The sequence below is a fragment of the Schistocerca americana genome, chromosome 5 (genome assembly GCF_021461395.2).
Source record: "Schistocerca americana isolate TAMUIC-IGC-003095 chromosome 5, iqSchAmer2.1, whole genome shotgun sequence".
NCBI classification, from domain to species: Eukaryota; Metazoa; Arthropoda; class Insecta; order Orthoptera; family Acrididae; genus Schistocerca; species Schistocerca americana.
Window position 1 is genome coordinate 632130152 of NC_060123.1, and position 19028 is coordinate 632149179.

Sequence of the window (19028 nt, forward strand, 5' to 3'; positions counted from 1 at the left end):
GCAATTATTGTATTTACTACTCAGAATAGCCACAATCCCAAGGCTGTTTCCCTGCTATTTGACATGGCCTCCCCACTTGTACGCGATGTTGCAGACAGGCTGGCGGTACTACTACCTGTGAACAGGGCAGAATATGCCGTTTCATGTAGTAACGTTTCCCATAATGTTGTCTTCTGACATGTGGTCCAAATTCTGTCTTAAAATGAAATGGTGACCTAATATACCTCAGGAAATAAAACTGAAACTGCTACATATCTTTTATGATTAGTGTTTTACCTTGTAGTTTTATCTCTTCCTTCTTCTTTCTCATTCACCGATTCGTGGTCATTCACAACTTCCTTCATGGTGCTAACTTTATTTCTTACATGACTTACATCTAACATCTGTTCAAAATTTCTTCATTAATTTCTTCTAGGGTAGTACTTAAAGATAACACTCACAACAAACCCTTCTCATTCATTTTGTACAGGACTTCCATTATAGTATCCTTGCAACATTTTGAGACCATTTTTCCCTTCTACCTGCATCAAATGAAATCCACCCTCCTGCCTATCGCCATGTGCTTTTTCACATAAACACCACTCACACAGTGCGTCAAGCCATCCCAAAACTTCAACGAAAACTATCGCCCTCACTTGTGTGACGAGCTCATCTAACTTCAGCGTGTAATACCATAAAATCGAAGTCACACTGACTTAGCCAATAAACCCCTGACGCCATTATCACACTGGAAAATCTTGTGTCGTCTTTCCGACACGTAGATTGTCTGCACAGCCTGACCTCCAACAAAGATTTCGTCGTGTTGCAGATCCTGCTAAGTTCATTCGCCTTCAACTTATGGAGTTTCGTTACAACTCCCTATGTAACATACGTCTTCCATACGACTGGCACATTAAAGTTCACTGAACTGGTGTTTGCAGCGCATGGGATGACCTGCACATTTTAAAAGAGCTTTTTTCATTTTCACTGATTTAAATGTCCCTGATGTAAGGTTACATGTCTCCAACATCTCCATTTTTGATTGTTAATTCTTCTGACACTCCAAATGAACCCATTTCAATTTCTTCATGTACACTAACCTCTTCTACCCTATTTACAAGTTCTACACATGTACTAACCTCTTCTACTCTATTTACAATTCCTACATGTGTAAGTATTTTTTGACATCCTGAGTTACTTTGCAAATGCCCTGATGTGCCTGGCGTGGAGGATCCCAAGTGATTTACCAGATTTTATTCCCTCAAGCTCGACCGCACTCGCGCCAGCAACGCGACGTACTAGCACAGTTATGTGGTGTACAGGGAAGGACTTATGGCAAATCATTTTTTGCCAATTCGACAATTAATGACCTTTCAGGAGAACCTTCCATCCCATGTGGAATTCCCTAACAGTTGCCGTTTTGTCGGCTGTTGCATTTGGTCTATTTCCCACAACACGAATGTTGTGGAATCCTTGCTTCACAATTTCTTTATGTTGCAGCCGATTTCTAGGTGGAAACTCCACTATCAACTCTGACGGGTGCCTGTTTTTTTACACCATTATCAGTGGGAGTTCCGTAGTAGTGTGTGGAAGACTCTCAGGTACATATCCCAAGTTGTGTGTTTCTTTGGGCTATATAGTAGGCATAAATTGCACAAATATTTCATAATCCACTCACTTGGAGTCAGACTCGGGTATTAGAGGGAGATGTACACAGGTTTTATCCTCGGTGTGTCCTGCTGCTTCTGTGACCTGTACTGTAGTCTATTAACTGAAAGTATTCGGTCAACTCGGCCCAATAGTGTGAGGAAAGCTCGGTACAGTGCTTTTCTTATTGACGATCCTGTTGCCTTACGTGGAGGCATGAATATATCGTTCTTAGAGGTTAACTCCACCACTAGCGTTATGTAGTGAAAACCTCTTGACCATATTGGCAAGGGTCCATCAGGTAAGATGCAGCTGTTTGCATCTGTTTTGTTAGTACGATAGGGCACATGGGTGCCTGTGTTCTAATTGTGATCGGTTTTGTTTTCTGACAGTCCGTACAGACAGTCAGTACCTTTCCGATTCTTCTGACCACATTGCAAAACTGACACAGCCTCTTTAACTTTAAGAAAGACTTTTTTTTGCACCTAAACGTGAGTAGGTAAGATGTGTGTAACATATCACGTTGTCTGTTAGTTCTTACGGCACACACACTACCCACATTGAGCGGCCCACATTTCTTCTCAAATTACGACATCCTTCCGCAAAAAACAGGGTTTTGTCTTGATGTTTCATTTTGACTATAAGAAGATGTGAGTCCTTATGTTGCTCTACTCTTACGTCTTTCACCAGCCTCGTAATGAAGTTTTCAAAGGCCACATTCTTTATATATTATATTGAGAAGTATTCCACTTTGAGCTCCTTCCTACTATAGTGCGTTCCTTCCTCAGGGAAAGTGAATAACGTGTTGGAGACTGCATTTTTGGGTCCTGGTGTATAGATCGTTGTAATGTTTCATTCCTGAAGCAATGAAATGCATTTACCCTATCAACCGTGAGTGAATTTAGCTGTCTGTAGACATTCCAGTGCTTTAAGATCTGTGTATACTCTTCTTTTGCATCCGTATATGAAGCAATGAAACTTCTGGAAGCCCAAAACGACTACCTGTGCTCCTAGTACGATTACGAATATATCTGCTCACACTTCATGAGGACGTGGCTCCGAAATGCGATTGTCTGATGGGTAATTTTCCTCTTGTTTTCATATTCTTTAAATACCAACATGCCGTGACACGTCTCAGCGTTGTCCTTTGCCGTGCAGTCATGCATAAAATCTTATGGGACTTAACTGCTAAGGTCATCAGTCCGTAAGCTTACACACTACTTAACCTAAATTATCCTAAGGACAAACACACACACACCCATGCCCGAGGGAGGACTCGAACCTCCGCTGGGATCAGCCGCAGATTCCATGACTGCAGCGCCTTACACCGCTCGGCTAATCCCACGCGGCTGCAATCATGTGACAGGTTTCGGCGTGATAGAGTTGGTCCTACGAGTAGTGTGGCCTTTAAACCGTGGAAGTCCCGATCTGCTATTTCATCCCAAACAAATGTATTCATTCCCGTCAGTAAACAAAGTATTGAGGTGGCCAGTCTGTCTGCATAAATGAGCCGCTTATAGAAGTTTACGCTCCTACGAACGTACGAAGTTGGTTACTTCTGTGAGGCGTAAAAATCTGCGCTACGGCATCTACCTTTTCTGGACTGGGGATTTTTCCTCTGCAGAAACAACATGGCCAAGAAAGTGGACATTCTTAGTCCTGACATAAGATTTATTGATATTTGTTGTGACCCGTGCTGTCTCAGTTTGTCTCTCTCCTAGCCCGTCATTTTGTTGTGTTCATGAAATCTCCCCTATTAGAATGTCATCCACGTAACATGCGATTCCTTCTTCCAATCTGTCATCCAATATTGTACCTAACCATCGAATAAATGCCACTGACGAGATATTACGATTGGATAGTAGTCTTTTAAACGGAAAATACCTGCCGAAAGCAATAAAAGCAGTGCACCTACGACAATCCAGCGCCAATTCTGTTTATGAGCAAAGATCGATATTCCAACAAACTTCTGTTGAAGTTCCTCAAGACTGTCTGGTATATCCGTTTTGTCAACAATTTTGTATTAATTCTTCTGGAGTCAAGGACAAACCGGATACTGCCGTCCTTTTCACCTACTACTTGCAGTGGACTACTTTTGTTGAATACAGACTTGGCTTGTCCAATTACACCACCGTCTATATTCTTGAATAACCCCATAGAAACCTTCTTTCAGTAAGCTAGTAGAACTGCGTATGGCGACACTGGAAAAGGTTTGTATGGTTTTACAATTGACTGTTACTGGAAGTCCTTAATCGAATGAGGTTTTGGCAAGAATACTTCGGCGTTGCGCCTCGTGCTACCTCTAGTCCCACCTTCTCTGTCTCTGTGATCCCAGTACGCTCAGCTAATTTCCATGTCTGTTTCCCGGTGAATTTCTTACATTGCCACCTTGATCCCAGCTCTAGAATCTCTTGGCCTGTTATACCTCCTATACTGGTCGTGGAAGTCTTTAACAGCGTTCTTGATCTCCAGTTTGAGACAGCTAAAGGGGATCTGTCCCTTCATAGCGTTCTCAAAGTGAATACTGATTTCATCCTACTCTTCTAGTGTGACTGTCCCGCGTCCCATGTCCATTGCTGCTTTTTTTCACTCACTGTGCTCTTGACGCGTGTAATCCAATCTAGTTTGTCTACTGAACTCAGTATATTTTCTTAATATTTTATTGCATATTTTAGTTTTCTGAACCTTTAATATGGTCGTGTCAAATTTTTTGAAGATATGTCAAGCAACTTTTCGGAGAAAAAATGGCTGGCAGCTTACTGCTGTTATCTAAAATTGCTCTCACTTTGATCTCGCCGACCGAAACTTGTATGATCGGATACATGTCATGGTCGCTCTTTATCGCAGTTTCTTCTACTAACATTTCTGAAATGTTATCGTTGTATAACATTTTGAGATGACTGTACATTTGACACTGATTCCACAGACAACTCTTTTCTGTCAAAGAGTTGCAGGAGTTTTTGGTCTAAACCTTTCCCTACCTCCTTGTATTTCGCTTGCTGATCTTCAGCCATCATGTACCCTGAATGCTGTTATTTCTAAGCTACCAGTTTCTTTATTTGATTCTGAATTTTGTTCAGTAACGTTTTTCTAGCCTTGCTAACTCAGTACAAGATACTGAGAACAAATGGATGCCTTTAGACTAAATACTTTAAATAAATCCCCAGTTTCCACTCACAAGAATCAACATGGACACTCCGTTACTGACGTTAATGACAACTTAAGAGATATTACATACCACTAACAAAGGCAATAAAATGGACCCCCTAGAGGAACTAGAAATATGTCTTCACACCGTCAGCTCACTCCAGTACATCCTAAATGAACATTTTCTAAATTATTTCCTTTGGATCTTTACAGAAATCAAACACAAATTGCACGCCTAACAGTCACACCACTGCAGTTTGAGGTACCAGTATGTATTTGTATAAATATAAACTACCATGATGAATAAATGTGTTTCTCTCATCCCAGCCTCCCAGTTTTTGATTTTACATTTCCTGCAATTAACTTATGGACTATAGTGATAGCCAAATATCTGTATATGTAAATTTGTGTACATATGTGTCTTCTTTATAATGTGCAATCGTCTGACATTGAATTATTTCGTTAATAATTACCACTGACAGTACAAAAAATCCTAGTAAAAACGATGTAGCCTACTGCCTTTTAATAATAAGTTTATGCTTGAGGTGCAAATACTTTTCTTTTACTATGTTACACTTTGCACATCCCACACATCATGTCTGTTCTATTTATATCCTTGGTCCATTTTTAACGAATGATATCTTTGCATCTTTTCTTTACGATAGTTTTTGTATCGTAAAGAGAAACGTCACATGTACAACACATGTGCGACACTCAACATTGCATTTTAAGAATATTTCGAAATGTGCTACAGTAACGTATTTACAAAATATGTGTTGTGTGCAATTCAAGAACGTATACACCGGGCGAGAAAACCACAGAGACCACAACAAAACTAACCACCATGTACGGTATCATATGTAAGTGAAGACAACTATTTTGCATCATATATATATATATATATATATATATATATATATATATATATATATATATATAGGGTGAGTCACCTAACGTTACCGCTGGATATATTTCGTAAACCAAATCAAATACTGACGAACCGATTCCATAGACCGAACGTGAGGCGAGGGGCTAGTGTAATTGTTTAATACAAACCATAGAAAAATGCACGGAAGTACGTTTTTTAACACAAACCTACGTTTTTTTAAATGGATCCACGTTAGTTTTGTTAGCACATCTGAACATATAAACAAATACGTAATCAGTGCCGTTTGTTGCATTGCAAAATGTTAATTACATCCGGAGATATTGTAACCTAAAGTTGACGCTTGAGTACCACTCCTCCGCTGTTCGATCGTGTGTATCGGAGAGCTCTGCAACATATCATCGCGTTTCTACAGAATGATCTGCCCACGTTGCTCGAAAATGTCCCACTGGAAACGCGTCGACGTATGTGGTATCAGCATGATGGTGCACCTGCACATCCCGCAATTAACACTAGGCTGACCCTTGACAGGATGTTCTACGGGCGTTTCATAGGACGTGGAGGACGCATACATTGGCCAGCCCGTTCTCCTGAACTTACACCTCTGGACTTCTTTCTGTGGGGTACGTTAAAGGAGAATGTGTACCGTGATGTGCCTACAACCCCAAAGGATATGAAACAAAGTATTGTGGCAGCCTGCGGCGACATTACACCAGATGTACTGCGGCGTGTACGACATTCATTACGCCAGAGATTGCAGTTGTGTGCAGCAAATGATGGCCACCACATTGAACATCCATTGGCCTGACATGTTGGGACACACTCTATTTCACTCCGTAATTGAAAACGGAAACCACGTGTGTACGTGTACCTCACCCCTCATGGTAATGTACATGTGCGCCAGTGGAAAAGACCAATAAAAAGGTGTTAGCATGTGGACGTAATGTACTGTTCCAGTGCCTTCTGCACCTAAGGTCCATCACCGTTCCCTTTGGATTCCTACGTAATTCGGTGCTCTCCGAGACACACGATCGAACAGCGGAGGAGTGGTACTCAAGCGTCAACTTTAGGTTACAATATCTCCGGATGTAATTAACATTTTACAATGCAACAAACGGCACTAATTACGTATTTGTTTATATGTTCAGATGTGCTAACAAAACTAACGGGGTTCTATTTAAAAAAACGTAGGTTTGTGTTAAAAAAACATACTTTCGTGCATTTTTTTATGGTTTGTATTAACCAATTACATTAGCCCCTCTCCTCACGTTCGGTCTGTGGAATCGGTTCGTCAGTAATTGATGTGGTTTACGAAATATATCCAGCGGTAACGTTAGGTGACTCACCCTATATATACATTTCTTAATACCTCAAAGGTGTTCCCAGTTAATCTATTCGTTCAACAATGTTTAAATAAAGGCAGATCTGAATTTTCGTGGTCAGGAATATCCCTCGTTAACCCGATATACGGCTTAATAGGAGATAACCGACAGGAGATAATGTAAATTCGCAGATCACAACATTACTGTGGGCCATATTAAATTCAGCAGAAAAATAGTTTTTAATAAATCACGAATTCTGGAGGGAAGAGATTCATGAGCTATAGCGCACTTTAACAGCGAACTGGTGACAATCACCGCTGAATTCGCCCCCTCAGCACGCCCTTTACCGCTGCTCGTTCCTGTGTGAAATTTCGAGCACCGAATTGCGTAGCCATCTCGCTGTTAATTGGAAAGTAATTATTTCCGTGACGTACAAAGCTGCTTATCCGCCAAGAAGATTTAAAACCGCAACTGTAAATGATAAATTAATTGGAACCCCTATTGGTAGCCGGCTCATTAACTCGGTTCGCAAATGGAGCACTGGCCGTGACACTTGATGCCGATGATGCCACTTGCTCCTTTATTAACGCCGCGGGACGCTGCCATACATCAGCGATCAAATCACTGTCCGGAAATAACGCAGCGGATCGCGCGCGCGGAAGGGCCCCGTCCGATTCGCGCACTGCGGCCGTAGATACTTCCAAGCGGCGCGGGGCAGTTTCTGCTCCTACTCAGATGTCACTGACGGAAGCTGCGATCTCTTTTCATGTGAATAACTGGAGGCAAAAGTAATGTTACAATGAACCGAATACTCAAGGTTTCAGGCCCTCTTCTCGATAAGCTGCCTATGGGCCACCTTCTGGCCTACTTGCACTATACAGGGTGAGTCACCTAACGTTACCGCTGGATGTATTTCGTAAATCACATCAAATACTGACGAACCGATTCCACAGACCGAACGTGAGGAGACGGGCTAGTGTAATTGTTTAATACAAACCATACAAAAATGCACGGAAGTAAGTTTTTTTAACACAAACCTACGTTTTTTTAAATGGAACCACGTTAGTTTTACAAGCACATCTGAACATATAAACAAATACGTAATCAGTGCCGTTTGTTGCATTGTAAAATGTTAATTACATCCGGAGATATTGTAACCTAAAGTTGACGCTTGAAACCTCCGACGTTCAGTTTGTAAGTAGGCTGTTTAAATTTTTTAATTGGTAACGCCACGTAGCGCTCTGTATGAAAATCACTGGCTGTGCTGTGTGCAGTCTGTGGCTAGTTTGCATTGTTGTCTGCCATTGTAGTGTTGGGCAGCTGGATGTGAACAGCGCGTAGCGTTGCGCAGTTGGAGGTGAGCCGCCAGCAATGGTGGATGTGGGGAGTGAGATGGCGCAGTTTTGAAATTTGTAAGACTGGATATCATGAGCTGCTATATATATTATGACTTTTGAACACTATTAAGGTAAATACATTGTTTGTTCTCTATTAAAATCTTTCATTTGCTAACTATGCCTATCAGTAGTTAGTGCCTTCAGTAGTTTGAATCTTTTATTTAGCTGGCAGGAGTGGCGCTCGCTGTATTGCAGTAGTTCGAGTAACGAAGATTTTTGTGAGGTAAGTGATTTGTAAAAGGTATAGGTTAATGTTAGACAGGGCCATTCTTTTGTACGGATTATTGAAAGTCAGATTGCGTTGCGCTAAAAATATTGTGTGTCAGTTTAACCACAGTCTTGTACAATTGTTCAAAGGGGGTGTTTCAAGTTGCGTGTTGTAACAAACAGCTGCAACATACATCGCGTTTCTACAGAATGACCTGCCAACGTTGCTCGAAAATGTCCCACTGGAAACGCGTCGACGTATGTGGTATCAGCATGATGGTGCACCTGCACATCCCGCAATTAACACTAGGCTGATCCTTGACAGGATGTTCGACGGGCGTTTCATAGGACGTGGAGAACGCATAAATTGGCCAGCCCGTTCTCCTGACCTTACACCTCTGGACTTCTTTCTGTGGGGTACGTTAAAGGAGAATGTGTACCGTGATGTGCCTACAACCCCAAAGGATATGAAACAACGTATTGTGGCAGCCTGCGGTGACATTACACCAGATGTACTGCGGCGTGTACGACATTCATTGCGCCAGAGATTGCAATTGTGTGCAGCAAATGATGGCCACCATATTGAACATCTATTGCCCTGACATTTCGGGTCACACACTATTCCACTCCGTAACTGAAAACGGAAACCACGTGTGTACGTGTACCTCACCCCTCATGGTAATGTACATGTGCGTCAGTGAAAAAGACCAATAAAAAGGTGTTAGCATGTGGACGTAATGTGCTGTTCCAGTCCCTCCTGTACCTAAGGTTCATCACCGTTCCCTTTGGATCCCTACGTAATTCGGTGCTCTCCGATACACACGATCGAACAGCGGAGGAGTGGTACTCAAGCGTCAACTTCAGGTTACAATATCTCCGGATGTAATTAACATTTTACAATGCAACAAACGGCACTGATTACGTATTTGTTTATATGTTCAGATGTGCTAACAAAACTAAGGGGGTTTCCATTTAAATAAACGTAAGTTTGTGTTAAAAAACATACTCCCGTGCATTTTTGTATGGTTTGTATTAACCAATTACACTAGCCGCTCTCCTCACGTTCGGTCTGTGGAATCGATTCGTCAGTATTTGTTGTGGTTTACGAAATATATCCAGCGGTAATGTTAGGTGACTCACCCTGTATATGTTTCATTGGTCCCAACACAATTCAAAAGCACCAGTGACTGGTATAGCCAAGGATTCATTCTAAATGGATGGTAGTGCATTTGTACTCATCACAAACATCGTTTTTATTCATTAACGAACAAATAGTCGTTTCTTTTGTATTTGTCATCTAAAGCCAAAACCATTCAGGTTGTTTAAATCTGTTGTTATTAAAACTTCTAATGACAGCAAGAACGTAAACAAACTCTTGCTGTTTTTCTGCTTTTCATTACGAGGGCCTTTACTACGTAATGCAACACATTTTATTTCTGAAAGCATGTTGGGTTTGTTCAGGATTCCAGTGCATCCTGTTATTCTCCACTCTTTCAGCTATAATACCACATTTGTCAACATAATCCACCTTCACTGCGACGGCCTTACGCCACCTTTCTGGGAGAGTCTGTATGCCTGAATGGTACCACTCTACTGGCCGATGTCGGAGCCAACGTCTTGCTGCATCAATAAGCTCCCTATCATGCACGTTCTGTTTCTCGCAGAGTGCATCCTTCATTGGAGCAAACAAATGGAAGTCGTAAGATGCAAGGTGCGGACTGTGGCACGGGTGAGGAAGGACAGTCCATTGAAGTTTGTGAGCCTCTCTCCAGTGGACGGACTTGTGCGAGGCCTTGGGTTGCCATGGAGAAAGAGAAGTTAGTTTGCAGTTTTGTGGCGACGGGCACCTTGCAGTTGTTTCCTGAGGGTTACACGGGATAGATCAAATCTTATTGCTTTGCCCAACGGCTCACCGTGCTTTTGTTCAATTCCAGGTCCCCGTAGACATTCTGCAATGGACTACGAATATCTGTGATGTTCTGATTTTTCGCCAAAAGAAACTCAGTGACAGCACTCTGCTTGGAATGCCCTCCGTTAAAGACGACATTTCGAAGACTTCGTATGACGCCCCCACCTATCAGAACTTCACCAAACTATAGAGTCTGAAACGGAAATATTCCATGATGTCCAACAACAAATTCCGAATTTTTTCAACGAAACTGCCAGAGAAGTAAATGTATTGCATTACTTATTTGTACTTTGCTTTTCTGTGGGTTCTAGGTGCTTCAGTCCGGAACCGTGCTGCTGCTGCGGTCGCAGATTCGAATCCTGCCTCGGGCATTGATGTGTGTGCTGTCCTTAGATCTAAGTAGTTCTACGTTTAGGGGACTGATGACCTCAGATGTTAAGTCACATAGTGCTTAGAGCCATTTGAATCATTTTTCTGCAGTTTTCGGACTAATTTCGTCGTCTCACTATATCACAAGAATTATAACAGAACGCTCACCAGTGTACGTCAACTACAATATTAAGGCTACTTGAATTGTTATCTATTGCGTACGATATGTTATTCTCTTTACTTGTGCGTGCACAAAACAGAAGTATTAGGATCTACCGTCTAGCAAAACTCTGCTATATTTTGAAGAAAGGCTTTATTACGTGACATCAATGGTTGCTAACAAAGCAAACCTTTCTATGCTGCCAGTTTTGATTCAAACTATCATCATCAGGCTACATAAAATTGTTGTAGCAACGTATACGCGATCACTCATACTTTGAATTCAAAACAAAATAAATAAAATAACAAAATTATCCAGCGTTTCGGTCGGAAAGAAAAAATGTAGTTGCAGAAATGGATGCTCTTCATAGAACTTTTTCTTCGGTTTTGTTATGTGCAGTATAGTACGGACACTGACAGAACAGCAACGAATAAAACAACGGACAGTGTACTAAAATAATTCAATTGTATAATTACAGTTTATCATTGACGTCAATGTCGCATCATGTCTTTTTGTAATTTTCTTTATGTTTTGTCGACACACTGAAACCGTTGCTACACAGGTTGCTATGCGAATTTTTACGTTTCCTGATAATGGTCAGTTCTATAAAAACTGTAGCGTAGGCAGATTTGTTTTATTAACAGCTTTTGGTAATACACAGAAAAGCCTTTCTTCTAATAATTACAAGTTGCGGAGCTAAAATTATTTGTTTGCGTTTTTCCAAACTTGTGGCATCCTCAGTGGACATCTACTCTAAAAATTAATGTGATAGGAACTTGTTTTATTTGGAATCTGTGAACTCTAGGTAACGCCTAGAGTTTACGCTATGTTTTTACACTGCCTGAAAAGAAAGTTAAGCACCCAAAAGACACGGTCAGATGGCAATATGGTTTCATGCGCATACACAGTATCGGCGGGTATGTAAATGGTTAGAGTTTCAGCTGTCTTTGACAGGCACGACAGCGACGAGATTTAGGGTTACCAACTAAAAATTATCGAAAGCAGGACAGTGCTTCACAGAAAGCTGCCTTTCTTTAAAAAAAAGGCTGACAATTTATTTTAGACACAATAAATACTTTATATTTCACACATCAGGGTAATAGGCATGTTCTAATCTCAATTTGAGCGGAAAATAACACACTGAAAATCTAATATAGAATTAAACAGTGGTATTTAATTGTTATAAATACAACAGAATCACTCTAAATAATTTTCAGTATTTTTCAGTGACATCTTTTGAAAATGTATTTGTCAGTAGACTATACTGCTGAGACAAATTATCTGAGCTAAATTGTTATGTTGAAAAATGTAGCTATAAAATCTCTCCCAAGACATATCATTGAACATATAACACGTCAGGCTCGGTCGCGAATAGAAACCAATCTTTACCTAGGTTTCAGCCAAAATAATTTGGCCTTCATCAAAAGCTATTGACACTGAACTATTGCATGCCAAAGTTTGGCCATGTCAAGTATAAAACTATAGCATCGTAATACCCAGTCATAAATCTACATTACTTAGCAGAAGAGAGACAGCAGGCCCCATTGCGCGGACAAAGTCGGTAGGCCGCGAGAGCTGAGCCGGAACTAATCGCCATTACTTCCATGAATTTATTCCCAGTCCATATTATATACGGCTTTTAAACTTTCATTCTGATAAAGACATCATTAGAGCGGTTGAAACCTATGTAAATGTATTAAACAATTATTTGTAGTCCGTTGACTGGCTTATTTCTTCATCGAAATTTTTACAGAGAAATTAGTAGAGTTTCTAATGAGTCACGCACTTCTCCAATAGAAATTTTTTTTCCATATGACATCATTTTGCAATGAGAAATATGCTCGACGAAGAAGAGAAACGGGAGATATTGCTCCGGAGAGTTGTTCTGTAGAAACTTTCTAATTGTTGTAGGTACGTATTTCCTATCCTGAGAGAGGAAGTAAGATTTAAGTGCTAGATACAGTTGCAAAATACTTTTTACTGTTGGAATTAGCTATAGCCTTCTGGTCGTGGAATGGTTTAGGAGCTGCTGGTAACTGATGTCCACAAATTCGCAGAAATATTTGAGTTCCTCTGTGTGTACTGCATACAGGTTAAAAATGTTGCACACTTTCATAAAAAATGATTCTATATCCAATGGGACAGAATCAACTTCCTCTTGCAAGGTATTATGCAATATATGCACAGGGCATCCAACTTCTGCTATGCTTTCGTTTAACTGTCGTTTGAGAGCAGCGTGCAGTGTTACCGAAGTGAACGTTTGCATTACTGGGAATAAAAACAATCCATTGAGAAGTAGTATGGTTATGTTTTCTCAGAGTATGTGTAATATAATTGGAAATACTTTCTTAAGTTTCGTTTGGACAGCTTTGTATTGTTTCAGTACCACTACTTTTATAATTAAAATATTGAATCACAATTGAGAACTTTTTCAATGTACCATAATCACTGTAATCTGTCCTCAGGCCAAAATATTTAACTCTGTAATTCGACGTTTTGACAAAAACCCCTACCAGTACAGTGTAAGGTCTAATGACGTTATTTATAATAGCTTCTGGTTTAGCTCTTCCACAACATACGTTTTGTGCCTCCTCGAATTTTAGGAATAGTTTTCATTTGTTTGTACGACTCATCGATTTGTATGAACGACGGTGCAAAACTGTGTGGTACGTCAGTGTGGCTTGAACGTCCGTAACTGTATGAGCATGTATTTTCTCCGAACTCCAGAACTGGGTCACACATGAAGCTGCTTCGTACCATTCTTTCATCCTTTTATGTGCTAAAATGTCGTTCCAAGGCTATAGCACCATGACATCCCACATTAACGTAGCTACCACTCACAGCACATTTAGTTCCACTTACACATCGTCCAAATACAAGGCATTGGTATTTTGCATTTAAACTGTCTGAAACCTGCACTGCCTCTTTCTGTTGACATTACTGTGTTAACGAGAAGACAACTTCAAATCAGACGTTAACTGAGGAGTTTTTGTTTCAGACACTGCCAGACATTTCTACAATACCTCGAATCGACGTATCGTATACTTCTACTATCGCCTATGAATAGAACGTTTCTCGCCATCTACATCATTGCTAGCAAACCTAGTGAAGCTTGTGGTTCAGTCCAATTATGCTACACTGAAATTCGTTAAATTATGAAATGGAAATTCGTTACCAAAGTGAAGGACATTTTCCAAATAACAAAAATTCTGGCCGGACGTTAAAAAAGAAGAATCGAAAAGCCGGACATGTTCCGAAAAAGCTGGACGGTTGGTAACCCTAACCCGAGAGGCTTAGTGTCGTTCTTGTCTAGTGCTGTTACCAGGTCTGGTAGGCTACACACGGTTCGCGCACTGTGCCAGATGTTGGGTGAGCGCTGTGAAGAACACGGAGGTGCCACGTACTCATCTGAGAAAGCATTAGCAGTAATCGACAGGGTTGAAGGGGCCTTATTGCGGCTCTCCAATGTCGTTTCGTGCAATATCTACATTTGTCGGCACTCGGATGCGGCAGCGGCCCCATGTCTGCATGGGAGCGTGAAGGCAAGTGTACCCGTCCTCATGGTTCCGTTCGATCACGTGTGACCACCACTAAACAGGATCGTCGTATTTTCCACTAGGCACATCGTAACCTCACGACATCTCCGCCTGCCATCTGAGGACAAGTAAAGGACTACAGGTAAAATTCTGTCATCCCGCACCATTAGTCGTAGACTAGCAGCAGCCAAACTTGGGAAATTACTGTCTCATGCCTAGGCTATCATTACACGCGCAATACAAAGTGTTGCCTTTGGAGTGATACAGTTGTATGTAAGCACTGTTTTCAGCTACGAATCGCTGTTCTGCATTAATCTCGACGACCGTCATCGAGGACAACGGCGGTGACCTGAGGAGTGATTCCATTCTCCCAATCTTCTGGAGAGGCAAAGCGATGTTTCTCCTGGCGTCATACCGTGAGGAGTCATCGGGTATGTCTTAAATTGATGGCCAGATGGAGGGAACGGAACAGCAGTACGTCATTTTTCAACAGGACAATGCTCGTCCACACACGGCGCGTGTCTCTATGAACTGTCTGCGTGATGTTTAGCTACGCTTTGGCCAGAAAGATCTACAGACCTGTCCATTACACACATGTGGGTCCAGCTCGGACGGCAAAGTCGGCCCAGTTGGCAGCATCCAGGATATGAAGATCTAGTTACAACAGTTGTGGGCCAGCTTGGCTCAAGAGAGGATACAATGGCTTTATAACATTCTTTCCAACCAAACCAGTGTATATATCTGGGCCACAGGGGTGCAATATCACTCTCATAAGTGGGCTTCTATTTCCAAGATTTGTGTAAATTGACGTAACATCACATACTATCTCAACACGCTAAGTTACATCTCGTTTACGCCTCCCTTTCTGGGTGCTTCATTTTTTCTGTCATGCAGTGTATCTTCTTTTTCCTTTGCCCACGTTAATCGGATGTTTTTGTTTTCTTGCAGTCTTCCGTCTTGTCCAGTATTCTTTCCTTTCCATTCTTTCCATCTTTCTGTGCTGTCCTACTGTTGATGTTTCATGTGCTGGAAACTTTGGGCACCTTTAATTCCTGATATGAATTTTATGCTGCAGCAAATCTCTATTTCACAGAAAATTCCCTTTTCTTCCAGATCTCTCCCTGCCTCTTGGATCCAATTAATTCCCTTGTTCACATAAAATATTCAAAATCCGTATCTCCACTCTCAGGATGTAGGCAAAGAACATAAAAGGGGTAGTCATAAAGCTACTAAAGTGTCAACTTGACACAACACTTACAAATATTTTGTTTTTGCATGTACAGTTGTGCAATCGTGGTACACATTGAAACCCTCTCAGTTTAATGCCGTAGCACCCGCTTGAGGAGCCAAAACTAAATTGTGTAACAAATTGTGGGAGTGAACTGTTGCTGTCTTAGCTGTAGTCTTCGGTCTGGAAAGTAATTTGATGTATTTCTTCACACTAGTCTAATCTGTGTAAGCCACTTCTGCCTGCAGTCTACATCCATTGCGAGCTAATTGCTATATTTAAGCCTTGGTCTTCCTCATCGACTTTTACACTCAACGTTTGTTTCCTGCCAAGATCTGTTCTGTTCGACAGGTTGTGCTACAAATTTCTTTTCCCTACACTTCGATTCAGTGCCTGCGTATTAGTTACACAGTGTTCTTTCAAATTCTTTTTCTTCTTCTTCTTCTTTCAAATTCTTCCCCTCTTTCCCATGTCATTCACATTCACTTCAAGTTCATTTCGCTTATATAGCCCTTCTGTATAGTCCTTTGAACTTTGTCGTTTTTGCTGCGCACTGACTTGCGAGCTGAGCTCTTGATATTCATACAGCTGCTTTACTTTCCTCCAAGGTCTCTTTAATTTTGAAATATATTCCCGTTTGTCATGCACGGTTCAACAGAATCGTTTTTAATCTCTACCCATACCATGTTAGCCATTTCTCACTTTCTGTCAGCGTCATTTTTGGAGGCCTCTGTGACATGTACACCTGATATATCTTCTAGTATCGACTGAACCTGCGCTAGAATTGACTCTGGTCCTTTGCTAAGAGATCAGAGGACGCCTGGCTGGAAGAATGTGCGCGAAAGCAGCGGCGAATGGAACAGATGCCCGCCCTCGGGTAGCTACAGCTAAGTGATTGGCTCAGAGCAAAGGCAGATTGAGGTCCCCTTTGCCATGACCGTGTCAGCGCCCTGTTTTGGCAAAATGTTGCTATAAGTCTGCGGCCTGGCCTGCAGAGCGTGTTCGGTGCCATCACACAGGTTGGGTATTTAGCTGACAGCTACTCGACGGTTGAAGGAACTGTCGAGGGAACCGTTGCCCGCTCATATTGCGGATTGTTGTGAGGCTTTTTGGTAAAAGTTATTAGTTATGGTATCGACTCATGTTTGAGTAACTGCATGCTGGTTCCTTTTCGACCTATTAGAAATTTGTGTCATTAATTTGGTCTGCTGCTGTCAGGTAAAGGCCCTCGTTTGTGTCTCTGGATGTGTATTCACTATCTGTAGTGAACGTACGTGAAGATTTTTGGCTACTCGCCATGTTATTGAATGGCTTGGACTGGTCGTACTTTGCCCAAGGCGCTTCACTCTGTAAATTTCTTGACGTCGTCCTTTTATGTCATCCTTACCAGTTTTTGTTTTGGTCTCTTATATTTTAGTCGCTACTATGAAGAATGTTGAATTGTAGCGAAAACTGCGTTAATTTAAATTTGTCATACCGTGCTCATTTTGGTACCAGTACAGTGTAAGGTCTAATGACGTTATTTGATTCTGCAGCCAAGTGCTGCCACCTTGAAATTGATCATTGCCTTGTTGGGTTTTACTTGTTAACTGCTTTAAGCTCTCGGCGCTTGTCGAACTTATTTCACGCATAGGTTTCAAACTTAACTAGAACAGCGTTAGTTCTACCTGTATGCGTGTGTTATAGGTCATATTAGTCCTTATCTTACGCGTGACGATCATTTCATGTCTTAGTATACTCACTGTATGCCTTACTTGATCCGGTAGCTGGCCAGATGATTTCATCAAGTATGTACTGTTTGGGATTCTCTATTATTTGGACTAACTACTTGTTTGATACTTATATATCGTTTGTTTACATATGGTCGGGCCTTGCCCATTCAGACTGTGAGCCGGCCGCGGTGGCCGAACGGATCTAGGCGCTTTAGTCGGGAACCGTGCGACTGCTACGGTCGCTGGTTCGAATGTGATGTCTTTAGGTTAGCTAGGTTTAAGTAGTTCTAGTGGACTGATCACTTCAGATGTTTAGTGATCAGAGCCATTTGAACAATTCATTCAGATTGTGTATTTGACCAGCTATGGTCGCTGTTTATTTACCTCTAACATAAAACGTGCAACTCACTCTGATATTTTAATTATTTAAATTGTATTTGGTTTGAAGTAAATATTTCTTTCTTTGACAGCACCGCATAGACGCGAGCTTCAGTACAAATGCAGCCTACTGTTTCTTTAGACACTGTGGTGAAAAGTTTGTGTGTTTGCTTGTAGACTTTTTGCCTTTGGCCCAATTTCAGGTGAACCTTAAACCTCATTCACCAGTTGTAAAGGTAGTTTGCATAGCCACGGGCCATTAATTCAATCGACCTGTACATGTTCCTATTTGTTCGAATTCTGCTAACGTTCTGTGAATGTGAAGTTCGTGGTGCACTTAAAATTTTGTTTTGGATTTATCGCGGTTATTACGTTTTAATATGCCACACATGCCATGTCGTGAAATTCTAAAGTATAATAATTGGATTCAGAATTTATGTTCTTAACCTGTAATTGTTCTTTATATTTGCATGCCTCATTATGACAGCCTTTTATCATTGGGTCTTAAGCCGCTGGTACAGTAGCTAAGGGTAGTTTTAAATTAGGCATGAACTATCGCTTTGCTAACTGTACGGTATTTACTTGTAACGAATTAATTTGGCCTACCGATGAGATATACCTATAATTCGGCTCTAAGCCAATTATGCAGTTGCAAAGTTTGTTATTTGATTTTCTTTAACTTTCAGTATATCTACATCTACATCTACATCTACATTTATACTCCGCAAGCCACCCAACGGTGTGTGGCGGAGGGCACTTTACGTGCCACTGTCATTACCTCCCTTTCCTGTTCCAGTCGCGTATGGTTCGCGGGAAGAACGACTGTCTGAAAGCCTCCGTGCGCGCTCTAATCTCTCTAATTTTACATTCGTGATCTCCTCGGGAGGTATAAGTAGGGGGAAGCAATATATTCGATACCTCATCCAGAAACGCACCCTCTCGAAACCTGGCGAGCAATCTACACCGCGATGCAGAGCGCCTCTCTTGCAGAGTCTGCCACTTGAGTTTATTAAACATCTCCGTAACGCTATCACGGTTACCAAATAACCCTGTGACGAAACGCGCCGCTCTTCTTTGGATCTTCTCTATCTCCTCCGTCAAACCGATCTGGTACGGATCCCACACTGATGAGCAATACTCAAGTATAGGTC